Source organism: Rhinolophus sinicus, linkage group LG07 (genome assembly GCF_036562045.2).
Source record: "Rhinolophus sinicus isolate RSC01 linkage group LG07, ASM3656204v1, whole genome shotgun sequence".
Taxonomy (NCBI): domain Eukaryota; kingdom Metazoa; phylum Chordata; class Mammalia; order Chiroptera; family Rhinolophidae; genus Rhinolophus; species Rhinolophus sinicus.
In genome coordinates, this window is record NC_133757.1 from 58,158,028 (window position 1) to 58,167,456 (window position 9,429).

A 9,429-nucleotide genomic window follows, 5' to 3' on the forward strand; every position below is an offset into this window, starting at 1 on the left:
GATAAGAAAATAAAATTAAGATTTTTTTTTTTCAATAACCTATCACTTTTTAAAGTCAAAATGTTTTCCTTTTATCTTTTTTTGGTCTGTATCAGTGGTTTGCAAACTCCAGTGTGTATCCAGAATCAGGTGCAGGGAAAGCACAGATTGTCACACCCTTCCCCTTCCCCCCACCACCCACATTTATGATTCATTGGTCTACAGTGAAGAGTATCTTTTCACCTTTCTTCAATATTTTCCATCTTCTTTACTTTCTCTGCCTTATTCTGGGTAATTTCTTTAGATCTCTCTTCTAGTTTTTTTTTTTTTTTTTTTCTTTTTTCCTTACCAGTTTTGTCATTAGTAAATATTTCTGAATTCATTGTGGATTCAGAGAAGAGAGATTCGTTTGATGTGAACCCAGAGAAGGAATTCATCTGTTGAGATGGACCGCCATGGTCAACCAAGGGCCCAAATTTTATGAATAGCAAGAGTCTAGTGAACATTTAGTGACAGGGACTCCTCCTGCACTCTGTAGACCCAGAAGAAAGTCAGACTGAAATCTTGGTTTCCCACAGTATGCCCTGCTTGTTTATGCTGTCTAAGTCAACCACTGCAAGGAAACCCTGGTTTCTTTCTACCAATGGACTGAGAACTGCCCTATCCAATCAAAACTGTGCAATTTGGACACTTCATTTACATAAAAGAGACCTAATTGAGAACCTGGCAGGAACTTAAACAATAAAAGACGGCTTTCCCTGTGCCTCAATGGAACACAATTTAGTTTGTTACCTATATCTGTGTCTCCCAGGTTGCTGTCTTTTTACTGAAATAAATGCATTTATTCCTTATTACAGTCTAAAATTAATTTTGGTTTATAGAATGAGCAAATGTTTGGCTCATTTTGGGCCTACATTACTATTAATCTATACCGATGTATTACGCCATTGGGTAGGTAACTCAACTACTGCATTGTTCTTGAGTTGTTTGCTTACACACTCTCTAACACTCTAGTCCTTCCAGGAAAGCAATCCTGTCCGGTACCATCTTCCTGTCATGTTACCCTGAAACATGAACTCAGCTTCCTTGATGCCAACTGCTTCACTAGTGTGTTAGTTTTCTGTTGCTGTGTGATAAGTCACCATAAACTTGGTGGCTTCAAACAATTCATATTCATTATCTCACAGTTTCCTGGGATCTGGAGTCTGGGCATGACTTAGCTAGATTTTCTGTTCACGATTTTACAGGGCTGCAATCAAGATGTAGGCTGGACTGGGTCTCATCTGGAGGCTTGACTGGGGAAGTTACCTGCTTCCAAGTTCATACAGGTTGTACACAGAACTCACTTTTGTGTGGCTATAGCACTAAGGTTTTCTTAGAAGCCACCTACAGTTTCCTGCCACATGGCCCTCTCCATAGGCAGTTCAGCGCTTAGCAACTGGCTTGTTAAGGAAGGAAGGAGAATCTCTTTCACCAATCTGTGAAGACAGCGTCTTATATAGCTGTCATGCAGGGTCTCTGGTCCCACTCTCCGCATAAGAACGCAGGATATGGGGAGGCCAAAAATCACACAAACACCTAGTTGTTTTACACCAGTGCCTTGATAAATAAGTTCTTTGCTCTGAAGTAGTAAAAAGAACATGAAAAGTAAATCAGACAAAACTGGTTTCTCATTCTGGTTTCAATATGATGAGATGTGTAAAATTTAGAAGTAATTTGATCTCTCAATGTCAATGTAATAATATGGTGAGGAAAAGAACACTTAACTCATAAGGATGTGTTGATGCAATAAAAGCATTTAGTACATGGTGTTATCATCGATAATTATCTTCCCTTTTATTAATTTGCCATCTTCTGCATATAATGAAGATTTTACCTGGGTCCAAAGCAAAACTGAAAAAAAAGAAAAATCACACAAACACCTAGTTGTTTAACACCAGTGCCTTGATAATAAGTTCTTTGCTCTTTATAAGATGAAATGAAAATTTGAATTTCTAATGCAAAATATTTTACCCAGTTAAATCTACCTATTGTTTCATCCTCTATTTTAAAAACATACAAATCCACATCTTTGGTGTCCAGATGACTCAATTGGTTAGAGTGCGAGGTCTGAACAACAGGCCTGCAGGTTCGATTCCCACATGGGCCAATGAGCTGTTCCCTCCACAACTAAATTGAAGACAGTAAGCTGCAGCTGAGCTGCCAGAGGGGTGGCCAGATGGCTCAGTTGGTTAGAGCATGAGCTCTCAACGATAAGGTTCCTGGTTCAATTCCCACATGGAATGGTGGGCTGTGCCCCCTTCAACTAAAGATTGAAAACGGTGACTGGACTTGGAGCTGAGCTGTGCCCTCCAAAACTAGATTGAAGGACATCTACTTAGATCTGATGGGCCCTGGAGAATCACACTTTTCCCTAATAAAAAAAAATCCACATCTTTATCAATAACTTCATAGATTAATTTGTGTATTTGTAACAATGTTTATCAAGGTAGAAAAAGATGTGTATCTGGATGTTAAAACTTAAAGTTAAAAAAAAAATGCACAAGGAAGTATGATTATTAAGTTGTTAAATTCATATATTTACAAGGATGGTTGAATATGCCAACTTCTTCTAGAACACAAGATCCAAGATTAATATCGGTAAGAAAATAATTGCAATTGCTAGTAACAGAAAAGAAAGTTAAAAGTGGCTTATTTTTTCCAAAATATGAAAAATTGTCTAACATTGGGTAACCCAGTGATGGTGAGATGCATCTGTAGTCATCAGGGATCAGAGTTCTTCTAACAATGGAACAGGAAATAATGTGTATTGTAGACTAACACAACCTTTGCCACGGTCTGTGCCTTTGGGAAAATTTTATTTCCATATTTAAACAACCTCAGAATTTAATCTCCTCAATATCTGTGCAGTCTTCTTCATTAGTTCCTGATAGTATTTCTTTGGATCCAGTGACATATAAGCTAAGATATAAATCTCTGCCTAACATACTCAACATAGAATGATGGGGACAGGGTGAAGCCTAGAATTGCCATATTAAAAAATGCCCTCAGGAAAAGAGAGATTGGGAAACATTTCCAGTCACTGGCCATCCACTAATCATAGCCTCTGGGGGACTGTGTAGACGCTGTCCAGGCAAGCCCAAAGTGTGGCCTCAGGCTCCACTCTTTTGGTATAGACTCTTGTTTAATTTCTGCATTTGCTTTCTGGAAGTCTATTTATGTATGTGTGTGTGTACGGATGTATCATGTATGTCCATTATCCTGCAAGCATAATAGTAGCCTATCTAGGTTTCTCTTCCTACTTTTCCCAAAGTCTTTAAGGTGAGAACCACCCCATAACCTGTTATCTCTCAGTGGCCGAAATTTAGGCACACAGATATACCTACCTGCAGTGGGGACCAGAGAATGTAATCTTTTAGTTGGGCACATTGCTACCTTAAATAAATCAGAGTCCTCTTATTAAGAAAGAAACTTATTAAGAAATTACTAAATATTAGGAAAATAACAGCAATTGCCATACAGCTCATTATACCATCAGGAGTCCTTCATAAGTATAGATAAAATGTGACAGTATGTTGTGATCACAATAGGAAATTGCTTAAGACAATCATTGAAGTTGGAATTATCCCCATCCCCCAGCACAAATTAGCTATATTTGGAAGAATTATAACGCTATTATGATAGTGCAGAATTTCATACAATATCATCACTACTTGGCACCCTAGAGTGTGTGGACTGTGGTAAGACTTCTGTGACATTCAGCTAGGGATTGGTAAGGATGCTCATGTGGAGATCCAAATTGTGGAACCAACATAGATCGCATTACAATGTCTAACGTACATTGATTAATTTGAGGTTGATTCAGGTAAGTTGTGATATTCATGTATTTTTGTGAATATATTCCATTTATACTAATTTAAGTGGGCCAACTAATTTCTAGGTGGTTCTGGAGATTTATCTTTGAGGTCATCCAGAAGTCCAGTTGTCAAGTTGAGTGAAGAGTGACAAAAATTCGGCAATGGTTAACAGCAGATCAATCAGGTAGACTGATGTCCCTGCGAATAAGCTAAAATAGGCTCAGAAAATCAAAGCCAAATCTAAGCCATGAAAACACATGGAGTGAGAGTGACAGTAGGACATCAACTCATCAACATTTCTAGGGGCTTACCACTGAAAGACCAGGTATTCTGTTTATAATACTAAGAAAATTCAAATCCTCTACTCTCTATCATTTCTGCAAAGTCACCTCGTAGAGATATTATTTGTAACATTATTTTACTTGCTCCAGAAGCATATATGGTCTATTGTTGCCTACAGTTATTTATACGTGGTTTTAATACTCAGAAAAGGAAGATATTGTAAGAAAGGAAGTGAAACCAATACAGAGCAAGAGGTTACTTACTGTGTTTCCCCGAAAATAAAACCTAGCCAGACCATCAGCTCTAATGCGTCTTTTGGAGCAAAAATTAATGTAAGACCTGGTTATATTATATTATATTATATTATATTATATTATATTATATTATATTATATTATATTATGACCCGTCTTATATTATAGTAAAATAAGACCGGGTTTTATATTAATTTTTGCCCCAAAAGATGCGTTAGAGCTGATTGTCTGGCTAGGTCTTATTTTCTGGGAAATACAGTAGGTTCTCCGGTTGCCCATTACCTACTGTGATTTATGTTATTACTTCCCCTCATTGGACTCTTTTATTTTTCATTTATAAAAATTGAAGACTTTTGAATTTATGGCTTCTAAAATCTCGTCTCACTTGAACCTTCCATAAATCTAGGTATTCAAAAAACAAGAAAAGTTATTTTCAGTTATTTTTTAAAAATGCAGTCCCTTTACACTGTGCTGTTAATACTCTCTTCCCTTACATGGTGAGAGCACATTTTTGAGTGTGGATAAATAAGTCCTGTGTTTGTTCATGACCCTCAGGTAGGAGCCCCAGAGGCCACTTCTGCTGTGATTATATAACTGTGCTCTCATCTGAAGTTTCAATGTCCACATGCTATGAAGCTCCCCACACAGAGATCCTAGGGTCAATACATCCAGGCAGAAAGCAATATTGTTCTGGCTTCTTGAGTCACCCTTATTTCCACATAAATGCTGCCTACTACAAAAGACAATGTGACTTTTGCACCTCTAAGAAGACACTGATGAAGTCATTTGGGGATGTCATTTATGTTTCTCTGCCGATTCAATTACTTACAAATTAATGGAGTTCTGCCTAAGCTTTTCTGATTTTTTGGCCTTTCCCCTTTTCTCATCTGAGTGGACAATGGAAAATTTAAGCACTGACAGTTCAAAATTCATGAGTTTGGCCACCAACTTTGCACATACCTCTACCAGTACAAAAGGAAAAAGGATATTCTGTAAATGGATGTTCTCTTTTAATCTCTAAAACAAACTGGGGTAGGAATCCATCCTACCATTTTTAGATATAAGTAAACTATGGCACAAAAGGTAAAAGAATATGTGTCATATTATTAGTGAATCAGATTCAATATGTCTGATTCCAAACCTAGATAATGAAATGAAGTGGGTAATAAGGGACAAAAAAGGAAGAGTTAGTCATCTGATGAAATCTGGGATCTTCAAGCAGTTGTTGAGCAAAAAGTAAATTTTAAATTAGAAACATGGCCTCATCCAGTGAAACATGATTAATGTAAAGCTCAAGAGTTAATAAGAGCTTTCTCTGAGAGCTTTTTCATTTCCTGAGCTTTCTGGACAAGCACAGAAACTCAATATATATGTATATTGAATAGAGGATATATAATATAGGTTCAACATATAGGGGAGTGTGTGGATTAAGTACCTATTCAGTGAATAAAGATGTTTGAAATGCATAGTTAAAGAAATCACTGTTTCATTTGTGGGTTTGTCTTTTTGTTAAAGACATCTGTATTATATTGATGGTATCTGAATAATCATATAAGTTTGTTGAGAGTTTGTATCTACAACACTTAAAATTTCTTTGACCTTCCAAAACATTAACTGGGATGATTCCTGTCATTTTAATAGGCACTCTATAATTCAGAAATGTGTTTCTGCTGGTTGTAAGCAACTAACTGAAAAAAGCTACAGGAGCTTAAATAAATAGAGATATGCTTGTCTCAAATAATAAGTCCAGAGCTCTGTGGCTAATGACATTATTCTAGTAGCTTCTATATATCGAGTTTTGTGCTTATTTGAAACTCTTGGACTTCATTTTTTTTGGCTTTATGGTCACAAAACAGCATCTGCTTCTATAGCATCATATCTCCATTCCTGGAAGAGGGGAAAGCAAAGGGCAAAGATACTTTCCAAGCAATATGTCTCATTTCCTCAGGAAAGAAAAATAGTTTTGGAATTCTTACCCAGAAAGACGTTTTTAATGTCTCCTTGGAAAGCATCAGTTTTTCACGTAGACATCTCTAGTTGGAATGTGCTTTGGTAGAAGAGGGTCATAGATAGTGAGGTAAAACAAAGCATCTCATTGTCAAATCAGACACATATGAAAGAGAAATCTTACCCCACATACAGTTTTATTAGTAATTTCAGGAATACAGATGATCAAGAAGCACATTGAGGTCTAAGAAATCAAAGCAACGCCTCAGGTCTTTTTACTTTCTTTTATTCCCTGCACTGGACACACACTTGGCTCGGAAAAGATAAGGTCTCTAAGTTAGATACAGGAGTCGAAAGAATTTAGGCTATGAACCATCTCCATTTTATACCCTGGCTTTGGTGATATTTTCCAGAGAATCATGCCTCATAAATCCATGAATGATGTTTCTTTTTTTCTTTTTCCTTCTCTTCCACCCCTTAGCCTCCTCCTCCTCGTTTTCTTTTTCTCACTTCTCTTCATCCTTTTCTCTGTTACAAGCAATCTTTAAAAACAGACATAATTTTTCAATAGATATAAGAACCTCTTTCTAATCAATATTATTAGTCTATTTGCTCACAGGTTCTGTTATTGTGCTCTCAAATATATTAGATGGTGTCACCTGTCTTTCTTTTCCTTCCCCTAAGAATCTCCCCGTGGTAAAGGGAGTAAATAGATTATAGGTTTCAATTTCTTCCTCTTCAGATGCAGTTGCACACACAGAGACAATAAGCTAATTATATTCACTGATACGGAAGGTCTCTATAACATTTTCCCCAGTGGAGCACCTATTTATAAAATAACCAATCTGGACTCAATATCATTTTTTTTTTTTTCAATGACGTTTAGGTTGAAAAAAAGAACACTGTCCTTGAAGACTACTTTACTCTGTAAGGTTTGACTTATCCCTTACATTTTTCCCCTCTCCTCTCATTATTAATTATAAAAAATAATTTAGTCTGCCATGAGTTTAGTTGAAGATATGTTTTCTCCCTTAAAGAATGATTTACTTATAATGGATAATTTTTTTCATTCATGCAATAAATATTTACTGGGCACCTATATATACAAAGAAATATGCTCGATGCTAGAAACACGATAGTTAAGGTGACAGATATAATCTTAGCTCCTCATGGACCCCAGAATCTAGGAGAAGAGAGATCAAAGCATAAGTAATCATTCAATTTCATAATTATTAATTTTGATCAGGTCTTTAAGAAAAACACATGTCAGTGTCATCTTAGGGAAAGGTACAGGGAAATTTCTTTTGAAGGGTTTCCTCATATAGGATGAAAAGAAGTAGGCATGAAAACAGCAATTCATGTCAAGCGAGTAAGAAAAATACTGATTTATTATTGTATGTACTTTTCTTATTTCATACATATAATGACTCTGCAAGCCAGGTATAATTATCCCATTTTGCAGGTGAATAATCAGAGTTGAAATAATTACCCAATGTCAGTTGGTTAGCTATACAAGGTTGGATTCAAGCCCACACATAGATATTGTATTTGCAATTACACTCCACCTTAGTCTTATTATCTGTAAATTGGTAACTTAATAGTTATTTGTTGGATAAATGGTTTTCATTTTCTAAACAGTCATTTTACTGTCCTTGTTGTCCTAGGTCTTAAGGTTATCACCTGAGATATGTGAATATTTTCAAAAGGATAAAACTAAATATGTGTTTGGGCTTTTTAAATCAGTGATCTGTTACCTTGAGTATCTCATTTAACTGTCTCCTTGTCTATAAATTGTCATGACGATAATAGGCACTATTTTTGATACTTACCTTCTGCTCAGTGCTTAATGTGCAATATCCCCTTGAGCTTCACAACTTAACTTTTGAGTGATGCATTATTATTTCACAGATGAGGAGACAGAAGTAAAGGAATTGAACACAGGCTGTTTGACTCACGTTCACCTGCTTTAACCAGTATTTACTACCTCAGCGTTACTTAAACGTCATGCCGCTGCTATTAGACTGGGCTCTTTCCATTGTGATAGTTTAATAAAGAGTGCTCATGGAATAACTTCCAGAACTACTGTGCACATGGAAGGTGGAAACTACTGTGAGTGTGGTGTGTGAAACCTCCTACTGTGTATGGAGGGTATATGCATATTAATTCTAGAGCTTTGGCAATTGCTTATGGGTCCTGAAACTCATGTTTGCAAATCTTCCTCAGAAATTTTGGCATGTCACTGCATATGAAGGAGGTGGGATTTACATGCGTATCTTTTGCCCGACTTAGCTGAAATCATAAACAGGTTTACCCCTTAATCTCTCAAGAAGAAGGGTAGTACTTCACTTACCAGAGGAGCACAGTTCAATCTCCAAATGACTATGTCATCTTTAATCTGAGCCACAGGGCGTATAATGTATACTCAGTATGTAGAAGTTATCTTCCCCTACTAAAGATAGATCTATTCTCCCACTATATCCATCTATCCTGATTTTGAAGATCACTGCAACATTGCTTATCATGTCTCATGCCCGTAAGGTAGTGAAAAGGTTAATGTTATGAAAAGAGCTGATAAATGGCCTAGAAGCACTTTGCTATCACAGATCGCTAAGACCACGTTACTCTATAATTGCAGGCCAGAGAGAGGAGAGCGTGAGTAGTTCTTATTATACACATGAGGATTCTGCACACTTCAATCAAGGCCCTTCTCACCTCTTTGTATCTAGACTAAATTAATCTAATTGATTTGCTCACTTGTCATGTGCACGCTTTGCCTCATCCCTGACAATCTGTCCCCTTTCTATCACATTAACAAGGTGATTCACTTCCTTAAAGAAGAGGAGCTTCTGGGTCAGGATTTGGACCTAGATTAATGGTATTTTGTTGCTTTGCATCCTGAAAGAGCGCGCTCCTCTTTCCATGTTAAAGAAGTCTAAGACTGAATGGAACAAATGGGGCTAGAACACGGAAAGCATCATCGTTCAAAGTGTAAGCTCATGCCAAGGTACTGGGTGTCCTTGCTTATGCCTGACAAAGCTTATAATAGTTTTTATTTTTCCCTCTAGGGCAAAGGAAATGTCACAGAGGCAAGCAAGACTCTGTAAATAATCC